At 41.8% G+C, this 14,162-nt stretch overlaps 1 protein-coding gene across 2 annotated transcripts in view; it reads left to right on the forward strand.

Annotated features, from left to right (window-relative positions):
* TANGO6 (transport and golgi organization 6 homolog) overlaps positions 1–14,162 on the forward strand; it is a 176,673-nt gene that overhangs the window by 161,879 nt on the left and 632 nt on the right. The window lies entirely within an intron of this gene.

A 14,162-nucleotide genomic window follows, 5' to 3' on the forward strand; every position in this document is an offset into this window, starting at 1 on the left:
TAGTGATGGATTTTAGAAGTAAAGTTGAGAAGATTGGGACTCAGTACCTTACTGTGACTGCTAAAATATAAATGTTCAGCCTTTTCTAGTGATAACATAAGTGACAGTTTGGAAACCCTAACATTTAAAACTGCTCCCTTTCTGCCTCTTCTGCATAATCATTTACATAGATCTGCATATGTTACAATTTGGTTTGTCTTCCTCTTCTGCATCAGACTTACATATTTTATTTTCTGTAGTACAGCTTTCTCCTTATCCTTCTTATTCTGATGTGAAATGGCCAAGAAGAAGGTACTCTAATTTAAACACAGAATTTTATAATGTTACAGGTGGAAGAGGCCTTAGAGACTATTTAAATTGTATTTCACAAAAATTTCCCTTGGCTTATTAACCTAATGAGTTGCTCCTTTGACATATGGTCTCCATAGCCAAAAAGTTTGGGAAATGCTCTATATTCTCCTCTTGGAGAGTCAGTGCATCTTAGCCTATTAAGGAATCTGAGACTTCCAGCAAAGAAAGCTAACAATTTTCTCACCTCATTTACAAAGGAATCCTTTTTTCATTATAAGCATGCCAAGTAATAATGTTCCATGGAACATACTTGAGGAAATAATCCAACCATCTTACAGTATGAATGAGGAAATGAAGTTCATGAGGAGACATTGGTCATAATTTTCCCAAGCAATTGCCAGGAGGACTTAGCACTCATTTCCAGTTATTCCTGGTAGCTTATGTTGGCCAAGTGCTAATGAAAGTACAGTATCTTCCCTCTTCCACTGAATTCACTCATTCACCTGGAACAAGATTTGTCTCGTTATCCAGGTTTTCTTAGGTAACATCACAAAGTGGAGTCTGAGCACAAGCGAAGCACCAGGTTTGGGAGTGGCTGCTGTCAGCTCCCTTCCTCTAATCAGACCCGGCATACTTCATTATAACAAATATTTTAGACTCCTGAAATGACATTTATAACTTCTTAACCATACATATATTTAAATGTATATAGCTTAACACATATATTTAAAAAATCAATGTAGTGTCCCAACTATAATATAAAGAAGGAATAAAAGGATAATACTTTATAATAACAGATATTTATACTTTGATATATAAATGGCTAGGCCAACTCTAAGCTACAATGAACCATTCAGTTGCTCTTACATGTGGGTCATCATAAATTTAACAGCTCCAAATGCAAATCAATACAGATATCTTGTACGAGCAACTTGGAAGTATATTGAGTAGCCTGGTTTTCCAAATTGGTAAACTACTATGTGTAAAAGTTCAAGTAAATCAAAACATTATCTTCTGTCAATTTATATGGTAGTTGAAATCCTGAAAAACTCAGTGCATTTTTTAGTATGTGTAATTTTTATTGTGATAAAATAGATATAATATAAAATTTATTATTTTAACAATTTTTAAGTGTACAGTTGTTAGTGGTATTAAGTACATTCACAGTGTTGCGTAACAATCACTACTACCTCTTCCCAGGACTTTTTCACCATCCCAAATAGAAACTCTGTACCCATTAGGCAGAATCCCCATTCCGACTTCCAAAAGCCCCGGGTACTCCCTCTGTCCCACGGTCTGTCCTGTAAGTGTGCCTCTTGTAGATTTTTATGTAAGTGAAAACATACACTGTTTGTCCTATTGTCTCTACTCATTTCACTTAACATAATGTTTTCAGGGTTCATCCATGTTGTAGCCCATATCAGAACTTCATTCCTTTTTATAAAAATTCGTTATATATTGAAAACTCCACAAAAATATTTTCATTGAGCATTTACTGAATGATAGTACTTATATCTAAATGCTTTACATTAATTCATTTAATCTCCATAGTAATATCCCCATTTGACACATGTGGAAACTCAGGCAGATGAGAGAAGTAACTTGCCCAACCACTAGTGAGGGCAGAAGTGGGTGAACACAGGCAGCCTGGCTCCAGAGCTCGCTCCCACGTGTTCCGTGACCGTCACCTGAAGGACTCAGAAACTGAGTCACTTGGGCATTTTCTGCACAGTTCGTGGCTAACAAAAGGCTGCCTCATATCCTGGAAACCTGATACCCAAAAGGAAAGCAGTCCAGACTTCCTCCTCACAGCGTCTTTACTGTATACCCTTAGAATGATGGAACAGTGAGAGGACACTGTTTGGACTAGCCTTGGACCCAGGTGCCCAGATCCCCCAGGACCTGCCGGTGTGAACTCTTCAGAGAGCAGAGACAGGAAACAACCCTGGCTTCCTTTTTACCCTACCTCATGTTCCACTCTCTCTTGCCAAAAGCACAGGCCAATCATGGACTACGCCATCCAGCACCTTCCATGACGTACACAGAACTGAAACAGCAGGGAGCCGGGAAAACCTGAAGGGAACCGAACACCTTTTGGGCTGCCAGGCTGGGGAATCGGGTCTCAGGACTTTCCTTCTGCCCCACAGCCTGATCAGGAATCTTTTCTTCCTCTGGGTTACAAAACCCACTTTTCTTTACTCCATCCTTGAGAGGGAGGAGTTCTGACTTGGTGTACCCTCCTTGGGGTGACTTGAAATGACAGCATTGATGCCCTGGAGTCTCTTCCAGCTCATTGCTCGTCCCCCCATGGTTTGTTTGCCCTTAGCAAATCTGCTCCAAATAAACTTGTTCTCTAAGGTTCTGTATTTAATAATAATATAACTAACATTTAGTAAGGGCTTACTGTATGCCAGGCAAAATGCTAAGTTCTTCACGTTCATTATGTCATTGAATCCTCCTAACAACTCTGTGAGATAAATACACTTATTTACAGATAAGAAAACCAAGGTCCAGAAATTTACGTTTAGATGCCCAGGCCAAACAGCCGGTAAGAGGTGGAAGTGAGCGCTGACCCAGGCTGCCTTAGTGCCAGCTTGGCTGCTCTGAAGGGACTAATCAGAACTGCCCTGCGGTTATCCTTGAAGAGGTGAACTGTTGCGGGTATATCAGGACAAACTTGGATTCCTAGGACTTCTGTTTCCTTAACCACTGGACTTTCTTCTACCCTTTAATACCCCAGGGTTGACAGGTATTCTCTTCAGTCACTCAGCATGGTCAGAGAATTGTAGCCAGAGAGATCTTTCTGAAATGCAAATCTGCTGCAGTCCAGTCCCCAGCTAATATTTTCCCCTGATCCCTCATGGACCAAGCTCCTTCGCATGACATACAAGGCCCTTTGTGGTCTCTCCCATACTTTTCCTCATAGGCCCTGAGAACCTGGCCAGCCCCTGATAATCCATATACTATTTCTTGACTCCACATCTTGGTCCATACTGCTTCTTATGCCCCATATGCCTTCTTTTCCCCTCACCTGTCCATCTAGTAAGCTTATATTCGTCCTTTAGGATTCTACTTAAATGTTATACCCTTTGTGAAAAGGCTTTACTGATTTCCCAGATAAATTAGTCCTTGCTTCTTCAGGCTTACATGACTTATGTATTGACTCAGGACTAGCATATATCCTGTAGTGATTCGTTCATCCCTGATGTTAGCAGGGTTACTGTGAGCCAGTGAACACACCACTTTCTCTAAAGATTGTGCTAAAATATACATAACATAAAATTTACCATCTTGACTGTTTTGAAGTGCCCAGTTCAGTGGTGTTAAGCACATTCATGTTGTGTGCATCATCACCACCATCCCCCACAGAACTCTTGCCATCTTGAAAAGATGGCACTCTTGGACCTATCAAACACCAACTCTGCATTCCCTCCCTCAGCCGCTGGCAGCCACTGTTGTGTGTGTCTCTGTGAATTTGATTACTCATTCCATTCATTCTTATATTCCCCAAATCTAGCACATTGCCTCGCACAAAATAAGTGCTTAATAAATGTTTGTTGAGAGAGTGTGTGAACTCTCTAAAAGGCATGGAACACATCTCTTAAATTTCTCTGTACCTGCCTTTGTCATAAATAGACTTAGATCTTAAACTGGAAATTCTGGGACTTCTAATCAGGTTTCCCAAGAGCAGAAGTTGTCCAAACAAGTTCTCATTACTAGGGAGTTTTACCCCCCTTACTTGGAAACGCCTAAAGTTTTCATTGCAGTTGGGTTGTAGACATGCTGTCCCCAAACCATTTGGGAGGAGCAGTCCTGTGGCACAGTGGCAGAATGAATATTGATGTGCAGCCAGAACCATTTGCATTTCCAAACTTGGTTTCTTACCACCCCATCCCCCACCACACACACACACACACACACACACACACACACACACACACACACACACTACATTTATATACATATAGCTGTCAAAATTTTAGCACATATATTTCCCATAATTCTCCCATCTGAGCAGAGGTTTCTGCCATAATTCCAGCTAACCTAGCAACAGAGGCAGCTGCATTTCTTTTATCCTGTCATTTTCTTAAAGAAGACATGTCTGTCTCAGAATTGTACCTCACATTGTTTAAGAACAAAACTTTGTAATATTTTGAAAAAAAGATGCAGTCTTAATTTATGAATCAAGAATGATTTTGACCCTGTCCCCTTTCTGGAAAATAAAAAACCTGGTTATTGATAGTTCAGAGAATGCCAAGAAGTACAACAGGTTTTGTCTAAATCGCATCACCTTTGATAGCACTTAGATTTTTCATAGGCAGAATCATAACACTGATCTCGGCATTTGAAACCATGGCACAATTCTTGCTTCGCCCCCTTTCCAGTGTTCCTGCGTGACATCCTGCACTACTGCATCCCGGCTACTTGTTAGAGTCACCTGGAGGGCATGAAAAGAAATTTTAAAAAATTTTCTGAGTCCCAAATCCCAACCGCCGAGATTTCTGATTCTTAGATGTGAGATCGGGGCCCAGGCATTTAAAAAGTTTTCCAGGAAATTGTAGTGTGCAGCAAGGGTGGAGAATCACCACATTTGAATGATGGTGTTGCTCAGAGGCAAAGTCTGGGCTGTGTAGCCATACTTTGGTGAGGATTGGGAGTTGCTTTTTCTGATCTAGTCCCTTCTGTGTATATATTAGCACATAATATAAACCAACCAGGGCTTGTGTCAGTGACTCTGGTTTTCTCTGGCCTTTGTTCTACCTGTAACCTTTTGTTCTTTAAGCATCCTACACAGAGCAGAGAATTCCACTGAGCAGATGCCCTAGGGAGAGCAACACCCTTCCCCTGTGGCAAACCCAAGCTAGACCTGAGGCTGTGTGACCCCGGGAAGGCCAGGGTGATGCAGGATGCCCCAAATCTTGCAGTCAGCCAGTAGCCCAGTTGCTGCTCGCCTGCCTCCCTAACCAGCCCTCATCCAAATAAACAACTTTGATAGTGCAGAAAAGGTCACATTCTTTCCATAGCATCCTCTTGCATATATTGGATTTCCTCATAAATGCATGTTTTTAAAAGCAAGGTTTGCAGAGTTAGACTTGATAGATGCAGGTTTGAATTCTAGTTGTGTCTTTGAGCAAATCATTAAACCTCTCCAAATCCCCTTTCCCTAATTTGTGTGCTGGGCCTGCTAACACCTACCTGGAAGGATTAAATGAGGTAATGTGTGAGAAGGGCTGAGCACAGTGACTGAATCATAGTAAACACTCAGTAAGTGGTAGTAGTGAGCCTTTTGTAGACGCTGTCTAATCCCACGCGGGAGGTGTTAGGTGCAGGAAGAGACCTGGACTGTGGCCCTTCAGCAGGGTGTCTGTGTGAGAGCCTCCAGGGCCCAGGAGAATGAAGCTCTTTCCCCCAAAGGTGGTAATTGAACACAGTTTGAAGCTGGGATTGTAACCAGCTTCTAAGGATGAGGCTCCTGATCTCTTCCCCCACGAGCAGCAGCCCGCTGCCTTTGCACATACTCCAGCCATTTTTTCCCGTCTTCTTTGTTCTGTTTCTGTGCCTGTGGGGGTGTAGGAAAGCTGCTGCTTTCCTCAGGTTGCTATTTAAAGACATCATGAAAGCTGCTGCCACCGTTGCTCCTTGCGCCCCACGGCAGCTGCTGCTCGTGTCCCTGCCACCACCCGCTGGGTGCAGCCCCTGCCGGCGCTGGCCTCCCACCCTGTGAAGCCTTGGGTAGCACGCCTCAGCATAAGCTGGCCTAGGAGCACACACAATAGGTGTCAGTAAGTCCAATTGCCTACTTTTTGTTTCATTTCCCTGAGCTGTCTGTCACCCCTACAAGGGGTTAAACCTAAGCACTGGTCTCGGTCTTTGTCCCTAAACTGTCAGGGATGTAGAAACATCCCGGTAGCATTTTTGGCACTTGACCAGTTAAATTTTTTCCCCTATTCTTCAGTGAAAATCAATCATGATACTCCCCCCACTGCCTCTCCACCCCATTTACAATTTGCACTCGAGATACCCTCCCCATTTAACAGCCAGACACAATCCAGAAAGGGTAAAAATGCCATTTATCTCTAGGTCTAGCAGAGAAAAATACTTTGGAAATAAAAAGGTTTTGAAAAGCTCAGTAACCTCCAGTTAATAATAATGCTACCCTGAACTTCAGCATGTTTGAGATTCTCTGTCAGGCATGGATAGAAATCTCTTACACATTAGTAATCCTGTCTTTCTTTGCTGACCCTCCAAAAGCTTTCAAAGAAGTGTCTCAAAGCCCAGTCTTTCTGTTTGAATAAGCCTTAATTTCTTTATCATAGACCCATCAAAGTGAAGGTTTGGGTTTATCAGTCAAGCATTCATTTTTTTTCAGGCCAGAGCTCCCTGATGAGGTCCAGATTGGCTGCCTCCATTCTGCTTCCCCAGTTTGTTTCCTGCCCCTTACCGTAAAGAGGCCGCCGGCCTCCAAGACCTCGGAGCGTGGCTCCTCTCAGCTGGCCCAGCAGTGTTCTTCCTGGCGCCGGTCGGGACAACTCTCGCCCTGATGGTGTGCGCTTGCACACCCCTTCCTTGTGCTTCTATCTCCCTGCCATTTATGCATCTTCCTGAGCACTCTGTTTTGGCCTCTGCTCTGATTTTCATCATCAGAGCTGTGCCCTTCCCCTCATTTTCTTAGTCCCTGGTGGTAAGACCAAATTACCTCAATGCCGCAGTAATAATAGCGACGATACTTTTATGTATCACTTTGCTTATGATAGTAAAGTGCTCTAACAGGCCTGATCCCTTTTGATCCCACCAAAACTCGTAAGGCAATGCTTTGTGTTGCCCGCTCTGTAGTAGTGAAAACAGTGGCCACTTTGAGAGGCAGAAGAGTGTAGTGGTTAATAAAGAACATCGGCTCCAAATCAGGCTGCCAGGTTTGAATCCTGGCTCTGCCTGTTATTAGCTGTGTGGCTCTGGGCAAATTGGAGATAATAATAATACTTCTCTCATAGTATTGTTCTGAGGATTGAGTTACTATGGATAAAATGCCTAGAACCACACCCAGCACGTAGCAGGTACTATGTAAGGATTAGCTATTGTTATCAGCCATTCATTCATTGATTTATATATCTGTCAAAGATTTACTGTGCCAGAGCTGCTACCTGCCAGGATCTGTTCTAGGCCAGTGATAGAAGAGCAACTAAATGGACACAGTCCTGGGCCTCAAAGAACTCCCAGTATTAGTGGGGAAAGCTGACAAATCACCACTTATTTAGCACCCACCATATCCAAGTCCTGGCGCTTGGATCTTTATAGACATTAACTCTAATTCTTACTACAACCAGAAAAGGAGATAGTATTATCCCATTTTACAGATGAGATGAACAGGGTTCTGAGAGATGAAGTATTCATGTGCTTCAGATTCCCTAGCTAGTAATTGGGAGTGCCTGCCTCCAGACCATTAGGTTTAACTCTGCATGTCTATCTCTCCCATATAGTGGTGAGCTCCTGAAAGATGGGACCTGGTTCTCTTCATCCAGAGCGCTTAGCCTAGTCCCCTGCACACAGTTTGGGAAATGTCATTTGAGCTGTGCTCCACTTATAGTCTCTGTTCCATACTAGTCTCTGTTCACTCACTTGCCTCTGCCACCAAATCATACGCTGGTTTTAACATGAGGCACAGTGGTCAAAATGAGGATTCTTGGAAGTTGGCCTATAGCTCCCTAACACACTCATACTACACCTAATGCTAATTCCTATATGTTTTCAGACACAGCTAGTCGGATACTGGGGTCTCCTCCTCTTCGGGACCCCAATCTAGAGAATCTGTTTGTCAGGCCAGTCTCTAGCCACCAACTTAAGCTCACCTCCTTCTTTTGTCTACCCATACCTTTATTTTGGTGTCAGACTTCCCTGTTATTCCTCAGTTTCTGTCTTTGTGCCCAGAGCTTTTTTTCTTAGTCACAAAGGAAGCCACAACTGTTGGTTGTTAAGATTGTATGGAATTTCGTTTTCTTTCTGATCATTTTGGCGTCATCTATTGATCCTATAGAAGACTGACTTTCTACAGACAATTAGTGTATGTTTGCATTTAACTTTTTCATAACCCTTTTCTATTTAGCAGCCCACTTTCCCCTTAAATATTAAGAAATTATAGATGGAAAAATTCTCTGCTAGATCACATCTTTCTGGAGTTCTTATTACTGTAAATGTTTTGGTTCTGACCATTTTGTGTTGTGCCCTATTGTTCCCACATAATAATAACCAAAGAACAGCAATTTCATTCACCTCAATTCCATTTGTAAAATCACCTTGAAGTATAGATGACTTTTAAAATATTAAAATAATTTTTAAAAGTGTAAATGATTCTACTAATTACTAAATGTCTTTAACAATAGAACTAGTGTTAGAGAAGTAGTTCGACTAGAGACTTCTTTTTTCTTTCTGTTTTCCAGATATTCTGGGTTGTGATTATTTTGCTTTTATAGTCAAATAAATAAATAAATTTAGGAAATAAGAAAGATACTTGCCATTTATTTCTACTTTTGATCTTAACTCAAAGATACCACAACCACTTCAAAGATGTTTCAGGTCAAGCTCATTGAAAGAGTCAAAGCCTGTTTTCCTGCTTTTCCATTCAGAGTACACCTGTGTGCCCACGGCAGTCGTTGGTGCTTTTCAGTATGCCCCGCCTTGGCTGGTCTTCTCTGAGCTGCGTCTCTCGTCTCTCGTCTCTCGGTGGGGACTGCCCTTGTCCTGGGAGCATCAGCATTGTGTGCCTCTGCGATCTGGCACCTGGAGAGGGAGAGGGAGGGAGGAGAGGAAGTGTTTGTTGTGTTGTGTTTCTTGTGAGCTCTACATTCTTCTAATAAAGCACTCAAACCCCACCCCTTTCCAAAGAGTTTTCAAACTAGAAATCTGGATACTTTTTAAAGACATCCCTGGCCTGATAGCTCCTCAGATGGTGCAAATGTCTGTTTCAACAACCTGCTGCAAAAAGCTAAGCTAGATCTCCTCTAGATGAGACACACCTACCCCCAACTGACACCTGTACTCCCTCCACCTTCCCTGGGGTCCTTGGGCCTTGATGTGTTGGAAAAGAGCAGGCATGTTGAACTCTTAATGAGGGGTTTCCTCCGTTTCCTACCTACCAATTGCCTGTTTCCTACCTACCACAGAGGCTCCTGAGAGTAAGTTTACCTTTGAACCCTCCTTGTATTCAGCTCTTGATCCCTCGGATTTGGTGACAATCCCTGGCTGGCAGGAAGCTTTGATCCTTGGGGAGTTCAGAGGAAGTCCTGTGATGTGTGGGATCTCCAGTGTTAGAGGATTGGGGAGAAGCCGTTCTAGTGGGGGTTGCTAAGATAGACCAATTAATTAAGAAGGAGCCTTTGCCTAGCACTCAGTTACTTAAAATAGGAGATCTGGTAGCTGACAGCAAGGAGCTCTGCACCCCTCTGCTATGAAGTGTGTTTGCACAGGCATTATTGTTTTAAGGACACAGCAGTGCCAGGGGGAAGTTCTTACCCACACTAGAAAAGACCAGAGTACCTTAGCAGAACAGAACTTCCCTTTTTAACAAGTAAAAGCTAACCTTACTTTGAATGTTAGGAGGCTCTAGCAAAAAATCTCTCAGATATTTCTAACTAGGTGAAAGATTCCTCTAGAAGAAGAAGAAAAAAGATGACCTTGTAATAAACAGCAAGAACTCTAGAATTTCTATGTAAGAGACACTTTGGGCTATATTCCGTTTGAGAGAGTGTTAAGAGACTTGTTTTTAAGCTGTATTTGCATAATAAACATGCGTGGTTTGCTTAGAATCTGCCTTTATTGGAGGGGGCTTGAGGGTGAGGGGACTCACTGAAGCTTCCCCAGGCTACTCCTTGGTGCCATGGATTGGCTAGAAGTAAAGGGGTGAAGGCCCTATTTCACATGGTAGGAAAATGTTGGCCCCTACATGCTGAGGCTGAACTCACTTCCTTTGCCTGCACAGAAGCACATACACTTATCTCTTAGAGCGGAGCCCATACTGTCTGGGTTGTGTGCCTGCGTCCCTGCTCGGCTGTAACTGCCAGAGGGTAGGGTTTGTGCATTATTCATTTTTTTATCCCCAGCACACTGCCTGGGCACGAAGTAGGCCCTTAATAGTGATTATTGAATGAGTGAGTAATCATGAGGCAGTAGCTATAGGGAGTCATCCTCTTCCTGGAATCATCTCTTCTTTTCACACTGCTGGCCTCCAGCAAAGAAAGATACGTCATGAAAGAGTAGCTGGATTAGTACCACAGTCAGCCTCAGACACCTGTGCTAGGTGACCTCTTTCTGAGTGTCTGCAGCTCCCTGAGAAAGCCCAGGAGATGGCTTCACACCAGATGTGGGAGCATCTTTGTGAGGTGTGCCCACAGCCTTCAGGCACTTAATGTGGCCACACTGGGCAAGGAGCACTGAGAGTTGTCTGCAGGGCCAATCATGATATGAGTGCAAAATGCTGGTGCGAAATGCACATACGGGGTCCCTTGTTCCAAGACAGGGAAAAGTGCCATTAAATGGTTTTTAAATATGAAGTTCTTTCCTTTCTTCCACCATCTCTCCCTCAACTTGTCATGGTGTTTATTATTTGCCACTAACGTTGTTCTAAGTTGAGAATATTTTAAATGTTAAATTATTACTATGGATTTTACCGTTCTTTATATTTTGCAAAGCCAATTTTAAGTACAAATATCAGAGCATGTAACTCATGTGGAATCACCAAAACTACACAATTTGCTGTAGCTTATTCATGCGTATGTGTCTCCTTCTTAGCAGAACAATCTAAACTGAACAAAACAAAGTAACTGTTTTGATTTCACTTCTTGACATGTGCATATACTACCAACACTCTTTACCTTCAGTTTACTGCTGAATAAGGAAGGATTGAGGGGAAGGGGACTAGGGACTAGGCAAAATAGGTGAAGGGGATCAAGAGGTACAAATTTCGAGTTATAACTGAGTTGGGATGAAAAGTACAGCATAGGGAGTATAGTAAGTAATGTTGTATTAACTTTGGCGACAGATGGTAACTACACTTACCATGGTGAGCATTTTGTAAGTATGTGATTATCAAATCACAATGTTGTATACTGAGAACTAATACAATATTGTATGTCAACTATACTTTAATAAATTTAAAAAAAAAGACTGACAGGAACAAGAATTATGGGTTGTCCTATTTCCTTTTGTGTCAACCCTTTCAGTGTAAATGTTTTGGCTAAAATAGGGAAGCAACACAAAGGATGTGATAGGGTTCCTTACCTGTCCATGTTTTTCAGAAAGCTATTGCCTTCTTTCTGTGTGTGAAGCAAGTTCTAGTTCGAACAGAAAATGTGGCCTCTCCAGGCTGTCAGTGGCTCCATTGGCTAAGTCATAAATATAATAACATGCTGCCCTTGTACTGGCTTCAAGTCTTGCTGAACTCCCACACATTGTGGGTCCACCAGAATTCTGTGCTCGTGAGGCATGGCAAATGCTGTGTGTGAATACACTAGCAGAGAATGGCAGACACCAATGCTGGGTACATGCCTCTTGCTCACACTCATGCTCTTCTATGTATTTTTACAGGGGAGTCTGTTACAGTATACAGGCTATTATATAAATTACATGGGTTTTATGAAAACCCATAAAATGAAAGAACAGATGAATGTCTACATTCTTCTATTTCATTTTTTCTCATCTTCCTCTTTTTGAAATTATACATTGGCACAACCTTCCATATACAGCCAGTTCTTGGAGTTCCAAAGTAGTAAGAAAAATTTTTTAATCCCATTTGAAACAATTATTGTCAGAGATGCTTGCATACTGTGAAACAAACCCAATTTGATGCATGTAGATGGCATTATTATTTTTTTATTATTAAAGTATCATTGATATACAATCTAATGAAGGTTTCACATGAACAACATTGTGGTTTCAACGTTCACCCATATTATCAAGTTTTCACCCCCACATTAGATGGCATTATTAATAAATAGAAACAACATAGCATAGTGGCTAAGATTATAGGCCCTATTTCTTCCATGAAAAATAAAAAACCCAGGAACCATAAAGGAAAAACCATAAAGGTAAGTTAAACTCTATGAAAATGCAAATTTCTTCCCCAGAGAAAAAAATTTCACAAAGAAAAAATGCCAACTGTGAAAAAAGAATATTTGCAACACATATATAATAGTGAACCTTTTTATTTTTTTTGTATATAAGCAACCCTTAGAAATCAGTAAGGAAAAGTTCAGTTACTTATACCAGAAAGAAATACACAGTTTGTGTACTTATTAGAAAGATGAAAATTTATAACAGCATATTATTATTTTTCATTTACTAGATTAGCAAAGATAGAGTTTACAATACATAGTGCTGAGGAGAATATGGGGAAATGAGTATTTTCATACAATTAGATAAAAATAAATTATTGCAACCTCTTAGGCTGTATCTGTCAGAATATTAAGTGTGTATTACCCTTTGACTCAAAGATTCCATTTCTTGTCATTGTTCTTGTATGTGTCTGCAAAGACTTTAGTATCAGAATGCTACTACAGCAATATTTGCAATACCAAAAGATTTTAAAAAGCAACTTAAGACTTTTATTGGGAGAGTGGGTAAATCAATTGTGTGACATTCATCCTATGTAGCCATTTTTTAGAAAAAGTATTTCTATATGTGTCAATTATACAAAAGATCTTCAAAGTTTGTTAAGGGCAGGGGGTGGATGGGAATTGAGGTACATGACAATGTAGAATATAATTCTGTGCTTTAAAAAAGGGAGGTACAAAAGGCATATACATTATATGCTTGTAAACACCTAGAATATATATTTCACAATAGAGAATGATGTACTCTGAGAAGGGAAACTAGGAGTCCAGAGTAGAAGAAAGACTTATTTTTTTACATGTACTTTTTTGTACTGTATTACTTTTTTAGTAACAATAAATAAATAACACAGGCTCTGGATGTTTAAAATCTGGCTCCATAATTTTTTAGCTGAGTAACCTTAGAAGGTTATGTAACCCTCTCATCCTGTTTCGTCATCCATAAAGTGGAGCTAATAACTTTCCTTTGTATGAATGATGTAAAAATTAGATAATACCTGCAAAATACCTAGTACAGTACCTGGCCCCCCACAATAGTAGCTTTTGAGGCAGAAAGCCCTAGACCGGAAGTAAAGTTACAAGTAGCTGCAGAGAAATAATGTGACCCCCCTGTGACCTAGAGTACTCAGGCCCCTTACTCTGGTTTGCTTGTTCTTTTGAAACGTATTTCATGCTCGAAGTTCTAGCCCCCAAACCAGGAGGATTTTGGAGGAAATTCTGGAAGTAGGTGCTTCGGCATCTTCCCGATTCCTTATCAGATCATAAGATCTCACTCAGCATTGGACATGAAAAGTGGGTGCGGCTGTCTGCAGGATCCTCTCGTCTCCCATTGCAGAGTTGCAATTGAAAAAAAAAATTGTAGTGACTTGGGGAAGAGCAGATATGGACGTGTGGGGGAAAACTGTGAAGTAGTGGCAAGGAAGGGCATGACTACTGAAGAAACAGCCTCTTGGGTTTCGCCAGATAGGTGCTTATTCTGGGAGTGTCAGCAGAGCGCTGTGTGGGAGCCAGAGAGGCAAATGCAGGAGCGGCCTGGCTGTGTCCTAAGGGGTGTGCCATGCTTTGGGACTAAGAGAAGGGGTCTGGAATCTGTGCTTGGGCCTGGGGCTAAAGGAAAGCAGAAATCCCCAGGGCCTGTGTAGTGAGGTGTCAGGGGTGCATGAGAAACCCAAGCCTATGTCAGTACAGCTGCCCTCCCTCCATCTCCAGCCTGAGAGGGCCATGCGTTATCTTCTCAAGGGAGCCTGCGAGTGTCCCTGCAGAACTCCTCAG

The sequence above is a fragment of the Manis javanica genome, chromosome 17, assembly GCF_040802235.1.
Source record: "Manis javanica isolate MJ-LG chromosome 17, MJ_LKY, whole genome shotgun sequence".
NCBI classification, from domain to species: Eukaryota; Metazoa; Chordata; class Mammalia; order Pholidota; family Manidae; genus Manis; species Manis javanica.